Source organism: Otolemur garnettii, unplaced genomic scaffold (genome assembly GCF_000181295.1).
Source record: "Otolemur garnettii isolate 467f Iridium unplaced genomic scaffold, OtoGar3 scaffold00121, whole genome shotgun sequence".
Taxonomy (NCBI): Eukaryota; Metazoa; Chordata; class Mammalia; order Primates; family Galagidae; genus Otolemur; species Otolemur garnettii.
In genome coordinates this window covers 2,271,494-2,289,055 of record NW_003852516.1, presented here as the reverse complement: position 1 = coordinate 2,289,055, position 17,562 = coordinate 2,271,494, and the positions used below count along the sequence as shown (strand labels likewise).

General features: G+C 38.1%; 1 pseudogene; it reads left to right on the top strand.

Moving 5' to 3' along the window:
- The first annotated feature begins 1,796 nt into the window (after positions 1–1,796).
- Positions 1,797–1,891, top strand: LOC111727756 (annotated as a pseudogene).
- The last annotated feature ends 15,671 nt before the right edge of the window (positions 1,892–17,562 follow it).

The following is a 17,562-nucleotide window of genomic DNA, read 5'->3' as shown; positions in this document are numbered from 1 at the left end:
TTCTTAGTAAAGCATCACAAGAATGGAGAAGCAAAAATCCAATGTACTCAATTCCAGTATGAGGACAACTGATGACCTAGTACACGGTGGGGGAGGGCAGAGGAATGGGGGAGTGGAGAAGGAAGGAGGGAGAGGGTGGGGGTTACAGTGTATGGTACACCTCTTGTGGGGCAGGACACAATTTTAAGAGGGACTTCACCTAACAAATGCCATCAATGTAACCTGGTTCTCTGTAGCCTCAATGAATCCCCAACAATAAAAAGGAAAAGGGCGGCAGAGGAACCCCAGAGAGCTTCTGGATCTCCTCTCAAGTTGCCAGTTCTCCATGGCCACAAGGTGACCTTGGGCTCAGAAAGACTCTGTGCCAGAAGGTAATCTGTGCAGGCACCACTCGTTCCACATGGTCATGATTGACACTTGCTCCTTGGTGAACTTGAGAGGGATGAGATTTCTTCTCCCTGGTGTCCAGACTCTGGTCCTTTATAGGGTACCTTCCAGTGACTCAGAGGTTAACAGAAAACCCGCCATTCCTGCCTTCTGTCGTAGGAGGATGCTGTTTTGTGTCAACTGAAACAGGTAGGTGTGTTGCAGGATTCTCTTTCTTGAGGCTTAAAGAATCTTTCTTATATTTCCTTCTAGAACTGAGTCTCTCTCTCCCTAAATTTCTGATATTTAAGATATGCATGTATTTCATGATTGTGTATCTGTTTTCTTTTTATTCTCCACATTTACACAGATATCCAATTTCTCCTTCTTAACACTATAGTTACATATTGAATAGGTTAGTAATAGTCTATGTTCCTTTAAAATTATTATGATTTTACTAAGAAAATGTTATTTTTTCTGATATAGAACAGATCTCTTCTTCTGTGGATTACTACCAAAAATGATTGACAACAAGATCTTCTATACAGTTTTCTAACAAAATCCCTATCATCCCATCTGAAAAAAAAAAATCGTATCGATGTCATCAGGTCATCTCTGTAAACATGCAGTGTATTGCTGTAAGTGAACTAATTACTAATAATGATTAAAGCAAAAACATATTAACACGTTGGTCACTTTTAATCACAGTAAAATTTATGCAAAGATCTTATCATCTAGCCGCTGTGCTTCAATGGAAAGTTAATTAGCTGTTATTAATATATAATGATATTAATCAGAAGCATTAGCTTTCCACGATTTTCCTTACGGCTAAAATGCAAGCTATCATTTTGCTTAAGATCTGTGCTATTAGAAATAGCCCTGGTCACGTCAATCCTTTCTATATATGAAGTAAAATATATATTATATATAATTTCCCTGTTGTGTTCTTCTCTTTTTGTCAGAAACACTAAGAAGATTCTGTAATGAATGAAACACCCACGGAAGTGCTGAGCCTTTTTCAAACACATAATAGAAGAATAGGTATTGCAAAGCCCTCAGTAATTGAAATCCCAGGAGCAGTAACCTGCCAGGGGAAGGAGAAGTCAACATCGGGACGTAAACATCTGTTCCCAGCTCCGCAGCAAAGACAAGGAATTCACGGTTGAGAATAGAACAGGCCTGTTTAACTCAGACAAAGACATTATGAAAAATACAAACATTCCATGAAAAAAAGTCACCTGAAAAAGGTGCTGGGTCATGATTAGGAGCTTTCTAGTGAGACAATGACATCATCTAGTTTCTATTTACATTTAATATCGAAGCGGCATACTTCTAATAGTCAAAGTGATGACAGCTTGGGCCCCCTTGTTGCCTATTCTTAGTGCTTTGAGGTATGCAGTCCCATTACATCCTTTAAAAAAGTTCACTGGCGTGGCCCTTATCGGAGCTGCGGCTGTTTCCACGTAGCCACAGAGGAGCCTGGAGTGACAGGTGACCTCTGCAACATTTTGGGAAAATAACAGTTTTTGGAAAAAAAAAAAAAAGTTAACTTTTTCATGAAGGATCAATCCCTTTTACTAAGCACAGGAGCAGCCCCTCTTGACTTCTTTTGTAGCTCTAAAATAGCTTTAATCTGCCACGGTAAGTTTCACTAGCCCACAGGGGCATTTCAAGAGGTGTAAATTTGTATTTGAAGGTGATTATTAATATCAGAGTCCTATCCTGTATAGTTGTGAAATTCTTCCATAAAGCACAGATCCCAAGGCAGCAATGTGTTGAGGACGCCTTTACCCTCAGAGCAATGCTGCCCCAGCCTGATAGTGAACACTTCTCATGTGGTGTCCCATTAACAATGATCTGAGGACGTGTGTGTACATCATCATCCCATTTCACAGGTGGGACAACTGAGGCCTACAGGGAGTTAGCTCCTTGCCCGAGGCCACACCAGTGCTGAGTGGCAGAGTGAGGACACTCAGGTGTTCACAGCTCAGCTCTCTGGCTGTCCCCTTTCTCAGTGAAGCCAAGGTCATCCCAGACAGGAGCGCTGAGAAGGGAAGTGACCTGTCCACTTCAGGTTGGTTTTGTTTAATTTTAATTTTTTCCCACACACGTCCGCCTATGGCAGGGCCCCTCCATGATCCCTACCTCTTAGTAGACTGAGTCAGAGGCTGGGTGTTCCTCTAACACTGCGGTGGTCAGAAGGGAGCTTGGGGCAAGAGACCCCAAGCCAGGTCTAGATAAACTATGCATTCTTGAAAATTATGCCAAAAAAACTATTTTAAATGTCTCCATATCATCTTTGCCAACGATATTGGTATTAATCCAAAAAGGTTCATTATAGAACCAAAATGATTTAGTGAATGTGAGACTGTATTTTAGGATAAACAGCAGGGATTTAGTTACTTCTGTAATGTTGGTTTCATATGACTTGACTATCTAGCGACTGGTCTGATCCATGCCTGGGTGTCTTGTGCCCTGAGTGATGTCAGCAGAAATATACATGAACAGTAGCAACCTTTGGTTTTTTTTTGAGACAGAGTCTCAAGCTGTCACCCTGGGCAGCGTGCTGTGCCTTCACAGCTCACAGCAATCTCAAACTCTTGGGCTTAAGCGATTCTTTTGCCTCGGCCTTCCAAGTAGCTAGGACTACAGGCGCCAGCCACAATGCTGGGCTACTTTTTTTGGTTGCAGTTGTCATTGTTCTTTAGCTGGCCCAGGCCGGGCTCAAACCCACCAGCCTTGGTGCATGTGGCTGGCACCCTAACCTCTGTGCAATGAGCCTTTACGTTATCACTTCCTGATTCTGATTCTTTCTCTGTTACAGAAAACAACACGTGACTATGACCCTATAACCACACACATGACGTACCATTCAAGGCATCACTTATTAAATGCACCGAATTTCTATTAAGTGCAAAACATGTCAGTAGAATAAAAGAAGGTCAAGCCACTTCAGAAATACAAAATAAATAGTTTTCATGCATGCTCACGCCTGCTGAGACAGACGCGAATTTCTGCACACAGAAAGAGTCACCGTGAGAAAAAAAGAGGCCAGGGAGGCTCCGTGGGAAAGGCAAAAAGTGAGAAGTTTTCAAGGGAGAAGGAGTTAGCCAGCAAGGAAGAGGAGGCTATACAGTACTTTCCAAAAGAAAATAAGCTTTTCTAAATAAGAAAATTCAAGGAGACAATGAAATACGCAGAAGATGCATAAATACTTTTACTAGGGTTAAAGAAAAAGTGAGGAAGTAGTGAAATAGAGGCCAGGGAATGAGGAAGAGGGGAGAGGAGGGTTCGCAAGCTTGCCGGGTTCACGCTTGGCTTTTGCCATTTCAAATGGTCACGAGATGACAGAGCCCTTTCTCAGGACCTTCCTCCCAGCCTGCCCATCCTCAGAGGAACATTCCAAATAGCCTCAGTCAACTTATTAAAGGCTTCTCTGTGAGCCAGGTTACAAAACCACGCAAAGTGATGTGGATGGACCCTAAAGACAGGAGAGAAAGTGTAAAATGTTCCAGATGGATGGTGGGCGAGATTCATCTCTTGTTTTAGGAAGACGACTGGGGTACAAGCACAGACGACATATTACGTACAAGTGTCTTATAGGCTGAATCCCCTCCTCTCTCCGACCACTAGGACTACCCCAGAATGCTTATCTTGCAGCTCTAATCCCCAGGGGCTCAAATGGCAACTGTACTTGTAGACAGGGCATTTACAGAGATGATTCAGGTTAAATGAGGTCATGGGGTGGCCTAATTCCATCTAACCCATGTCTTATAAAAAGAGGTTGTTGCTATGGAGGAAAACTCAAAGTCAAGTAAAGAAGGGAGGGAACAGGGGGTGGGTACCTTTCCAGCCAACAGGGACACTGCTCAGGTACACTGTGCTCTTCCTGAGTGACCGGCACAGGTCTAACCCAGACTTTAACCCTGAAGAAGCAAACTACACAACTGAACCACACGGACTCCCACATTCATCTGAAACTTCCGAATAATAAAAACAAGAAGAGGACGATGTTGACACACAAAGCAGCAGCAGGGCCACGGGTGACAAAGGGACAAGCAAGGGGCCACTTGCCAGCCAAGGATTTTTAACCCTGCCAGCCCCGTGACCTTGCCCTTCCAGCCTTCAGGACTGTGAGATAATATTCTTGTTGTTTGAGCCCCCCCCCCTCCCCGCCCCAGTCTGTGGTCTTCTCCCTGTTGCCATTGTTTTTTGTTGTGTTTTATTTCAGCTTAATGTGAGGGTGCAAATAACCAGTTTATGATATTTGCATCTGTTAGGCAGAGTCCCTCTTATCATTGTGTCCTACACCCAAAGATGTGCCACACACCCCTATATTGTGCCCATGAAGTGAGAGTACCCCAAACCCCCCTCCTTACCTCTTTCCCCTCCCTCATTCCTCCTCCCCCCAACTTGAATTGAATTGAGTTTTTCTCCTCTGCGGGCGTGTATGAGATCATTTACCAGCTTCAGAGTAGTATTGAGTAGACTGGATATTTATTGAAGGCAGTCTTTACAAACTAAAAATAGACATGGTAAGGCCAGACAGGAATGGACCAGTTTGGAGGCTGGTCCAGTAGCAGAAGCGAGAACAAAAATGAAAAGAAAACTGGAAGCTCCGGTAAGAGAAGCTGAGCCGGGCTGTGGGGGCAGCTCAGTGACACGGGAGCGACTCACTTCTGGGAAACCAGTGTCACTACCAAAGGTTAGGAGGGTGATGTTGCTCTCTCAGGCCCAGGAGGGAATCAAGTCGAGAAGAGTTCAGTATGATCTCGACAAGGTAGAGAGAGGGTTGCTAATAAAAGGATGAATGGCACCCTTACATTTCTCGGGTAAGATTCAGGGATCTGGGAACACCGAACCACAGCCCTCACACGCCTCTTCCTGCCTCGGGTTCGTACATCGAGTGTGTTACCTTCGGTGGTTTCTGCTCTGTGGGAAAGTTCTGAAAATTTGCCAGGATATGTGTCATAAAGCATCTGAATCAGGCACGTACCTTCTAGTGGAATTCAAGGATTGAGCATACTAACAATTAAAATTTATCGAACACGTCTATGAAATGCATGCCAGTAACATCTGCATCTTGCATAGGTTAAAATTAACTCAAGTCAAAAGCCTGTTTCTGGCAGCAGAATTTGTAGGTCATCAAGTTATTACCAAGCCAGGCAGCCTGGTCACTGATCATCCATCTCTCCAGAGTGGAACAAAGCAAGAGCGAAGGGCTTTTGAGAGTCCTGAGTGACGAAGGCAGACACAGCACAGATACAGGGATGCCAAAAATACGTTCAGCCCGCTCAAAAAGCATTGCAGAGACGTGCACTGCAGGTGGTGAACAACAGTGCTTCAGAGTGAATATGAAGCCCGAGGGGTATAGACCTCAGACGAACGCAATGACCTCTGCACAGTGGTTTAGGAATTATTTCAGAACACTCAGCTAAAGAACAAAAAAGAGACACCAATATTAAGTCCATTTAAAAAAAATCCAGAGCAGTGATATATGATTTAAAAAAGATGATTCATCTAATCCTTAATGAATATTTTTTATTAAATTATAGCTGTGTACATTAATGCAGTCATGGGGTACAATGTGCTGGTTTTATATATGATTTAAAACACTTTCATCCAACTGGTGAACACGGCCTTCACCGCACTTTCTTAGTTATTGCGTTAAGACATTTATATTCTACACTTAGTAAATTTCGCAGGTACCCTTCTAAGATGCACATTTTATTTTATTTTGAAGGGTTCCAGGGCCTCTGACTCTTATAGGATGGAGAAGAGCTGCCAGGCTGGCTTCTGGGAATGTGTGTGGCTGTGTCATTACCCCAGAAATGGAAGCCCAGCATCTTGGTGCCTGAAAGTGACGAGTTGCTAGGAGGTCGCAAAAAACACAATACAAACTGGAGTGAGAACTAATTCTGATGACAGTAGCAAAGGAAACCCTCACAAGGACACGTGAGCTTAGTTCACCGTCCTCCCGGCTTCCTCTGGGGAAACACGGCTTTCCACTTTGCCCACATTAAACCAATCTCGATTTTTATAGGACAATGAACATTACTGCCAAAAAGTGCTTCTCTCCTATAACTGTAGATCATTTGTTTTCATATTTCTGAATAATCTCCAAACCAGATGAGGACTCACCCTTTTGTCTCTGGCACTGGCAACCTTTCCCATAACTGACAGATACGTAGACACGGCATTTTACAAGGGAACTGTAATTCGTACGGATACACAAGGGATATGTGATTGCCGCAACGAATGATTTTCTGGCATCACTGCAAAATCAGTTAGTAAAATCCAGTAAGAAAAATACGGAAAGTAGAATGGTTTACTTTAAATGGAGCAAAGTGCGCAGATAAAATACCAAGTAGAATTCTATGAAAAAATTATATGCTTTTATAAGATTTTTCAGCTTTTGATGTATATGTAAAGATCCAAGTGGAAATGAGAAATCGGGATTTATGACAAAACTTCCAAGTTCTAGAATGGTTAGAGATAATTAATTTTTTTTGCAAAAGAGTACCCACTTCTTGCTGGGGCCCACTAAGGAATTGTCGGTAATCTGCACCTCACAAGTGTAGCTAATGATAATTACAATAGTACAGGTTTCCCACGCAGTTTATAAATGACCCAACTTATTAGTGAGTTCCTGAACTTTCCCATTAGGATAACTTATAATTAAATAAGTTATTTAATTATTTTATTATTTTTTATTAATTATTTATTAGTTTTTTAATTAATTTAGTTATCATCACTTATAATTAAATTAATAATCTGGGCAGTAGTTTCTGCCAAGCAAGCAAATAACCCCCCAAGGTCTGGCCACCACACCTTTCTGCTAGTGGCTGGTCCTATTTTCAGATGGCCACTTATACACCGCATCACTTTTGCCTTAACTATTTTTGTTTGACTTTCTGAATCTGTGTTTACTCTCTGGACTGCACCTTTGAAGCGAATGTCCAAGTGACCCTGAAGTAAAAAGAAAGGTGATTATAATGGAAATGAAAGTAGAAATAATTATTTGGGGGAAGACAAGAAAACATCATTTGCCGGGAGAGCGTTAGGCTTCAGTCTTTTGGCTACTGGAACAATTATAGAGTGAGAATAATGGAACATGTGAAAAGGGGGTGCTCTGATGAAAACATCAATTATTTCTATGCAACACAATGGATTAATTATTGAAATGGAAAGGTTGGCATTGATTTATTCAAAGATCAAAATAAGCATGACATACGTATTAGCCTATGAATTAAAAAACATATTAATTTCTGCAACGTATTACAGTACAGGGGTACTATCACTATTATTATTACAGTATTACACTATATAATCATTCCCACATACGAGCCATTGGAGTATTATTATTATTGTTATTATTTCTGTACATATGCTGCTCATCAGGAATCTGGGTAATGTACAATACTGGCCTAAAGATATTCTCAGGAATGCATCCTGTCTGTAACCTGGGGACGGCCCATAATTGCTATCGGTTTTAGAAACTTTAATAAGGGTGATATACCATACATGAAAGGCAGGCAATGTGGAATATCTCTTATGCCCTCCTCTCCCCTAAAAAAACTCTTCCAAGTATTTATTATAAGGAAGGAACTTAGGAGTTGGGGGGCTACTCAGACCCAGATGTCTGACTTACCACACTGAGTGATAATAGGGATTCTCAAGTGAAGGCCAGACTGAACAGGAGAATTCTTTACTGTGTCTTTGTGTAGAGCTCAAATGTACAGATTCTCACTGCTGCCACACCACCACCCTCGATTCTGATGCATCATATTTGGAGTGACATCTGAGAATATGTTTCTAAATATGCTCCAAGTAGGTCCAGAAGTATGCAGCCAAGTTGGGATTGGTGCCCTATACTCTGCTCTTCTGTCTAGCCATTTCCAAATAGTGTATACTGGATGGCAAAAGGTTCCCAGGGGAAAGGAAAAATCACACCCCAACTAAGTTACCCATGGGGAGACCAGCGGAGACCATTCACATTATTTTTCACAAAAAGCAGTAGCCTTTGAATTTTGACCGGCATAATCCTTCCGTAAAAGGTGGTACCATGGTCTGGCACAGTGTCTCATGCCTGTAATCCAAGCACTCTGGAAGGCTGAAATAGGTGGATTGCCTGAACTCATGGGTTCAAGACCAGCCTGAGCCAGAGTGAGACCTCAACTCTAAAAAGAGCAGGACACTGTGGTCAGCACCTCTAGTCCCAGCTACCGGGGAAGCTGAGGCAAGAGAATCGCTTAAGGCCAAGAGTTTGAGGTTGCTGTGAGCATTCTGCCGAGGGCAACAAAATGAGACTGTCTCAAAAAAAGAAAAGAAAAAGAAAAAGAAAAGAAAAGAAAAAATTAAAGAAAGATAGAAAGGAGAGGGAAAAATGACTGTAATTACAATCCTCTTTGTTGCCTTGATAGTAAAAAAGAAAAAAAGAAAAACTAAAAAAGGGAGGAGAGAGAAAAAAATTAGAAAAAAAAAAGTTGGTGCCACTGCTATAATGAAGTTCCCTAACTTCTCAAGTTTACAGATAATAATGAGGTGTCGCCATTGCTATAATGAAGTTCCCTAACTTCTCAAGTTTACAGATAAGAATGAGGTGTCGCCATTGCTATAATGAAGTTCCCTAACTTCTCAAGTTTACAGATAAGAATGAGGTGTCGCACCTGCTCATTTGTTTTTCAAAGTACAGGGAGGGGCCCTGTTCCAAACGCACCCTTCCTAATTTTCTGGAAATCCACATCCTTGCACAACATAGGAATCTTGACATGATATATTTCCTAAAGCCCTGAATTACCACCTTGAGAATTATAGCACAGCCACTAAATTTTGACTAATCTGTTGTAACTCATTTATTTCCTGCTAAGGAGCAGGCTGTTCGTGGTGTAGAGATGCCAGGGAGGGCAGGTACAATTTACAGCTAAAAGCAGGCAAGACGCTTGGGCAAGACCAACTAACGAAGGGAACAATGTTTTTTCTGAAATATCTGAGAGCTTCACAATATGATCACACCATCAGGTAGTAAATAATTCTACTCCAACAGGGACACGGTTCTGAATTGCTGCAAATATTTATTTGCAGGCTTTTATGAAAAATAACCGTCATTGTTATTCTGTTCTGGAGACTGAAGTGCACTGGTCACCAACACGTCTCGTGTTATTTTTAGAATAGGTACTCTGCCATTTTGGGCCATTTCTAACCAGACATTAAAATTCATTTTGTGTGTTTCCTCTTTACCACAATGGATAAATTCAAAATATGAATCTCTAGTAAAGTATAGGATACTATCACTGGTAAAGTCAACTCAAGTTGTGCTCACATAAACAGAATGAGTTCCGTCAATGACCAAACACTTAAAATAGAACCAAATATTTAGGTTCAAAAGGGTATCTACTAGTTCAAGTTTGATGGAAGAAGAATTTCCCATTTCGTTGTATGTTATGCATGGCAATTAAAATAAAATAGCAGAGCAATTATTCCCAGGCATCTGAAATGTCATATTACAATGAAACAGTCAAACCTTATAAGGTCAGAATTATTTTATTTCAGGAGACTGGTGTCAGCCTAATAAAGACTAGTTAAGTCTTTTCATAATAAGGTTAAATATCAGCTAAGGTTCAAATGGCTTCTGATGATGTCTTTAAATTAATAATGCATCAAATGAATTCTCTTTCTAAGGCTGAATTATTTAGAGAAGTTTTTGTGAAATTTATGGGCTCTGGAGACAGACTATGAGTTCGAAGCCTGGATTTTCTATGTTATAGAAAACTTGGAGACATGACTTCGTATCAGTCATATATAGTTATTGTGAGAATTAGATAATATCAAATAACATAAGTAATTTAGAACATTTCACGGCATGTAGGAAGAACTCAGGAAGATTTATTGTTGCCAGAGGTTCTCTTCCCCCTCTTCTGTTTAATGTGTTTATAAGTCTTTTCCCCTGTTGATAGACTCTATCTTGTCACTTTAAAAGAATATTTATTGTTGAACTATCTATTGTCATTATCAGCATCTGATAAAATTCACAAAAATTTCTGAGTGCTAAAGCAGAACAAAAAATTGTGAAACTTCTGCTATCTACTGGTGTGATTTAAAAAAACGTAAATGATGATTTAACATTCAACACTGCCCCATGACTGCATTAATGTACACAGCTACGATGTAATTAAAAAAAAAAGATTTAAAAAAATTCAACATTGATTCAACATTGAAGGCAAAGTCAAGAAACTTCCAAAGTTTAACTTTCTTTTGAAAATTATGATGGGACACAATTATAAGAGGGACTTCACCTAACAAATGCAATCAGTGTAACCCGGTTCTCTGTACCCTCAATGAATCCCCCACAATAAAAAGAAAAAGAAAGAAAAAGAAAATTATGGCTTCATTGATATTAAGGGAAAAGATGACGATTATCTCTTATTTGCCCCCTGTAGAAAAGGTAGTAATTAGCCATTTTCTGTTGTGCAAAAATCCCCGAAAAGACAAGAGTTAAAAATTTCCATTTAAAAATAAAGGCTAGGATTCATGATTAACCAGACTCTTTGAAGTAATCCGTGATGGGATATTTCGAACTCATTGATATTTTGATAGATAAACTGTAAAAGCCTATTCCAAAAATTCGAATCCCCATTTGACCATATCATAAATATTGGAAATTATACCTTCAGAGACTTTTACCTCTAGACATTTTTGTAATGCAAAGAGCATTAGCAAAACCCTAAACCATCAAGGAGCTAAGTGCTGGGCCATGCATTTGAAAGGACAAATTATTTATTTTTCAAACAAACCAAAAAAAATAACTCTTCAGAATAACTTAAGAGGAAAGTATAGTGTGCTAGGTTAGCACTTTGGCTGGTACATTTAATTGTTGCAAGGACATTAGCACCAAAATTCAAGGCCTGAGTGAAAACATTCTGTCCTATGCAGACAAATAATTAGCTTTTCCAAAGGAAAATATATCTTCAAAAAAGGGAAAAAAAGCAAACTGCAAAAGCTCCATTGGATAGTTAAACCCAAAACCTAATTGCTCCTAATGTATATCCAACTTTAAGTACAAAGTATGTGTAGCTAAGAAATTTATTTTCTCCATATTAGTATGTCAAATCTTGATAGTATATCAAAAAAAGACAGTATAGAGTATGGTCTTACAAGATTTAAATATAGCTTTAAAAAAAAATATGATGCAATCAACAGTATCTTTTAATTTTTAAGAAAATACTTAAATTCAGCATGGTAGTTCTGGAAAATATTGATTCTAATTTATTACAAATAAATTAAAGAATATGAGATGGACCAAAGGGTAATAGTAAAGCCATGATTGATCAGCCATAATCTGGATCCAGGTTCTGACTCCTGCACTTACTAACTACATGGTTTTATGACCTCAGGCCTAACTCTGTTTTTCAATCTCTTCATCTGCAGAATAGGAATTAATCTGCCTGATATTTTTAAGTTCCTAATATTACCTATAAGTCTATAAGTAGCTATCATTCTCTCAAAGGGAAAAAAGAACACATTAAAGTAAAGGATATTCTTAGCATTCATGCGATATTGAAATAATCTAAAAATAGCAGGTTTAAGTACCACATTAAAATACTAATCGAAGTATAATTACTTTTTGGAATGACTGCAGCATTTGTTATTGTTATTACCTTGAGAATATAAAGTCATTTGAAACTTCCATGTGAGAATTGTGTCAGATCTATATAATCCTAATATGTTATAAATGGAATTTTAAAAATTGGTTCAAATACGCTTTTACGACAGTTGCTTTATAATCTATTCAGCACTTGCACGCAAAATAGTAACTTTATATCCACGAGTCAAAATAAATCAATTCTAACTCCACAAACATGTTGCTGTTTTGTCTATTTTCCAAATTTTCTATAAAAATGGTTAAGCAACAAAATAATGTCAAAGATCCTCATTCTAACACATTATCAAAATCATCTTAAGCGAGGATATTGTCTCATTTGCTATCTTGGTCCATATTCCTCCACCCACTCATGGCACTCAGGAGGCACCTGCTCTTATCTGATTTCAAACACCCTCATTCATGTGTAGACTCTTCCTATTTCTTTCCCCCAAATGATTCCCTTAAACTTTTGCCATGTTTTATCCACGGTTGTGATATTTCCATCATTTTAGCCCTTTCTCTCTTATTTTTTTTTAATCAAAGAAGCCTTGGCGATATTAATGAAAATTCAGTATAAGTAACTACCATTAAGAAAAACAATTTAAAGACTACCACAATTTAGCTTATTGGCCCAGTATCTTCAACTATATTAGGAAAAATCTGGAAAAAAAAAGTAAGTGAGGTAGATAAAGAAAGAGGAGATTAAGCTTGAAATGGCCAATTTTAACTCTCTAGCAACTGAAAGTATTCCGTTTGTTGCTAACAGTAACCACACACATGGACACAAGACAAAAGTCATAAAAGGTTCTCTGTATCACGTGTTTCACATAACTGGGCCCATCCTATACACTTCTCCCTTCTTATTTGAAACTAATCAAATATGTCCACTTAAACCAATATCATAGTTTTAGAAGTCTATTTCTGTAAGAAGGTTTAGGTAGATCCAGTTCAGCTTTCTTGTGATAGAATTAGGAGAATGACATCCCATAGGCCAAATTGCTGTCACATAACAATTGAGTGGGGATGACAGAGAAACTTAGTTAACAATATTTTTAGGCAATGACTGTTGATAACATAGAGAATGAATCCTAAGAAGGTGGTTCTTATTGTCAAAAGATACCTGGGAGACCATGTAACTTTGTTCCTTAAGTGTACTGATCACTCTCGTCATAACTATTCATGACACCTCTATTTACCAAATACTACGTTTGCATGAGCTGGTATTTTTACTATGAATAAGCATTTGTCCACTTTTTTCCTTTGAGTCATTCTCAAAATAATTTTAATACTGTATCTTAAAATAACTTTCCCTGGAGCAAAAATTATTTAACTGATGAAAATCATGCAAAAATTTTAACTTTTTTCACTCACAGCTAAAGACAGGAATATGGAATAATATGGCATAAACATTTGCTTTAAATTTGAGGAAAAAATATGTGTTAGCATATATATTTCTCTTCTATCTTTAATGAAAAAAAAAGAGGGAGACATGTGATTCTATTTGAAAAATGGATAGTTATCACCTAGCAACAGGAATAATGTGAGCCTGTTGTTAACGGTTAAAAAAAAAATTGGCCTTGAAATTCATCGTCTAGGTGAAAGAAAATAAATCTAGACATATGTTCTATAGGAAAAACATTTTGAAAGCAAATAGTGTATATCTAGTTGGTTTATTTCTTAATTTAAATAAATTCTTAATGTATGGTTTTGGTGTTTTATCTATCAGGGAATGAGAATTTAAACAGAATTTTAAGTTTCTGTAATTTTAACTAAAAGGTAGCACTCTAACCCTGTGGCCTTGAATCCCCAGGCCATGGACTGTACTGGTTTGTGGGATCCAGGTTATATGCTTGTTATAAGACTCTAAGGTGGCACCAATGCTATGGAGTGGCTGCAGATCAGATTCTCATTGGCAGAGAGGTCTGACCATACATTCTCCATAATACACCAATTGCTTACAGATTCATATTAAAAGCAGTTTCCTCCACACACCATAGATGGGAAAATTGTCTTCCAGGAAACAAGTGCCTGATGCCGAAAAGGTTGGGGACCTCTTCTCTACCCTCCTAGCATGCCTGGAAATCTCAAGAGAAAATCCTTCAGGACTTTCAGAGTCACTATACTTTCACTGTCTCCATTTTTTTTCTTCTGGTTTCATTATTATATTATTTTTTTCATTAAATCATAACTGTGTACATTAAGGTAACCATGGGGTACAGTGTGCTGGTTTTATATACCATTTGAAATACTTTCATCAAACTGGTTAACATGGCCTTCACGGCATTTTCTTATTGTGTCAAAACATTTATATTCTACATTTAGCAGATTTCACATGTACCCTTGTGAGATGCACCGTAGGTGTGGTCCCACCGATTATCCTCCCTCCACCCAGAAGCCTGTAGCTTTTACTTATTTATTTTGATGTCAAGGGTCATTTCTGAGTTGCCATTTAAATAAAAATCCAAGCTTCTGAATATGATAAAATGTATTTACAAAATTGTCAAAATTTTGTCCCCTTAAACCTGTACTTGAACAACTGGCACGACCAGGTGAGGGGTGATGGAATGAGAGTTCTTGTAACAGCCCAGTGATGGTCCATGGGTGGTCACTACGGGAAGTCAGATGGAGAAAATCAGACCTGAATAGAAACAGAGACTCTGTCCTCATCTGGAAACATTTCAGAGTCAGAGGTATGGTGGGAAAAGGGCAGCAGGGGAACTCTGAAGAGGAACTCAAGGTCCTAGTCATCCAGGGCCACAAAGCAACACTTGGGCTAAGACAGATTCTGGGCCCAATGATCATCCGTGCAGATGCCACTCCCCACACGGGGTAATTAAGGGCAAAATTGAGTAGGACCGAAACTTTTCTGCCATAGTTTTTAAACTATACAGTGTTTTATCTATTATATAGGTGTATTATTATCTGCCACACATTAAAAGTAGTTAAAATCTGTTTACATAATTTTTGTAACTCAATATTTGGGTAGGGTATTTCAAGTTCATATAGAATCTGATAGGAATTCAAAGTGTGTTTTCTATACTCTGTTTTCTGAACTTGAATGACAATAGAAATGGCCATTACAGAGTCCAATGAGAAGCATCTTCATAGTTTTGTTTATTAATAGTATATTTATTAAAGCCATTCAAGTGGTACTTTTCTAAATAATTAAGTGAAAAAACCTAAAAATAAATAAATAAATTTGACTCCAATATTTTAAAAAAAGTTAATTAAGATTATCTCATTTGTTAGAGCCCTTCAAGGGTTACCAAGTGCAAGATTTTTATATATATATATATATGTGTGTATATATATATATATATATTTTTTTTTTTTTTTTTGTAGTTTTTGGCCGGGGCTGATCACCCCCAGTATATGGGGTCAGCACCCTATTCCTTGAGCCGCAGGCGTTGCTCAATATTTTTCATTTGAATAGCTGAAATTCTAAACTAAATTATAATTATTCAATACCAAACTGTTCCAATTTTAAATGAATTCTTCTGTCCCATATTATAACTATGTAAATAGTACCAATTCTCCCAAACTTTATAGTTTCCAAAGTCTATGTTCCTTACTCTGCTAAAAAATGAAATTTTATCTGCTTAAAATATTATTTAATGCTACTTCTCCAAAATGTTTATTATATAAAATTATCACCTGAAATATTCATTATACACAGTATGTGATAGCATTAATTATATTTATGGTGATAAAGAAACATCACAAAATTATGGGCACATATAAATATAAATGTATTCATTTCCCATTTAACTATAGTGATTAATGTTAGAAATAAAAAAACACACAATTACTGGGGGTCATGGTTTTTGACACACCTTTTGGGGGTGGTACACAATTATAAGAGGGCCTTTGTTTCCCAAATGTAATCAATGTAACATGGTTCTTTGTACCCTCAGTGAATCTCCAACAAGAAAAAATAAATAAAAATATACAAAGAAAGAAAAAAGAAAGGGAGAGAAAAAGTTATCATATTACATCAACAAAAAAATACACATTTTAAGAGAAAAACTATATTAAAATACTCAGTATATTCCAATAATGCGTTATCGTATATATTTCATCTTGTGTCTCTTGTAATTGCAGAAGTCAAATGTGACTTGAATATTACCATTTTAATAGTATTTTTTCCTTTCTTTAAATGTGTGTACATTTTTTGGTACCCTCTGTGTATCATCTACTCTGGAATAATTTACAAAATAATTTAATTGAAACAAGACTATATTAGGAGGTCATATATGCATCCATTTTCAAACCTGAACATAAAATTTTCCACTTAATAGTTACCCTGTTGCATTATCGAAAAATATTTTAAAGTCCATTTTTCCCCATATTAGTTACTTAACTGGTTGAGTTTTTTTCTGACTATACTGTAAATACACATATGTTTATTAATCTAACAAGTGATTGTGTACATTGAATCATATAACTCTCTTTAGCATTTGATTTGGGTGGTTTTTTTCCTAGTCTTTTATAAGGAAGATGGTATTTGGTTTTATTTTCTCATATTTTGGTAAATGACCAGATCATATTCAGAATGGTTAAACGTGACATGCTCTTAGATTTACATTTTGAAAAGCTATTCTGTAAATGGCGTCTGGTGCCAGCTTCTTAACGGTAAGTAAGTGGATTTTTAAGAAATGGATTTATGGTAACATTTTACAAATGATATCTAGTGTATGTCAGAGGAAAATCTATGCATCTCATGGTGATTCATTAAGGGTAAAATGACTTATCTCCCCTAATTGACTATTTGATGCTCAAACATAGATCCCTTTTCTGAAATAAAATCTGGGTAGATTAGATTGCCTCAACGCATTTCTCTTTGGATGTCCTGAAATAAAATTCTCAGCCATGAACCGTTATAAACAAGCCAGCAGATTGAAAATAAAGTGATCTGAGTAACAGAATCATAAAATTGTTATTGGTGGAAAGGCTTCTCTGAACGTGTATTTTATTCCCATGAATTGAAGTGGGTCGTATTAAACTTCCCCTTGTCATAGCTCACACGAGGGAATCTACAACCTCAGTTCCTCACAGACACTGGAAATCACGTCAGTCAACCCGATTTCCTTTTCCTAATGCACTCCCCCTCTCCCTCCCTTCCCCTACAGGCATCTCTTGAGATGATCAGGGCTTTACACAGGAGCTAAGAGCAGAGCATTAAAGGCAGCCTAGTGTGGTGGGAATAACCCACCATCAGAACACACGGACCTGGTTTCCAGTTCCAACTCCTGCACTTCCAAACCCCACGTGCTGGGACACATGACTTACTCTTATTCCATTTCAGTTTTTCTCCCTGCAGGGTTGAATAGAAGCAGTACTATGTATAAAGCATCTGTCCTATGTCATAGGCTTAAAAACTAGTAGTTGGGATGAAGGAAAAACACGTGCATTTTTAAAACTTCACTGACAAAACAAAGAAGGCAGCACAGATGTTTGCGGGGTGCACAGAGAGGAGGCAACCGGCTTTGATTAGGCCCTGCTAGCGAGGGGCGCACACTTCCCAGTTAAACGCAGCTCATGGAACTGAAGCTTTT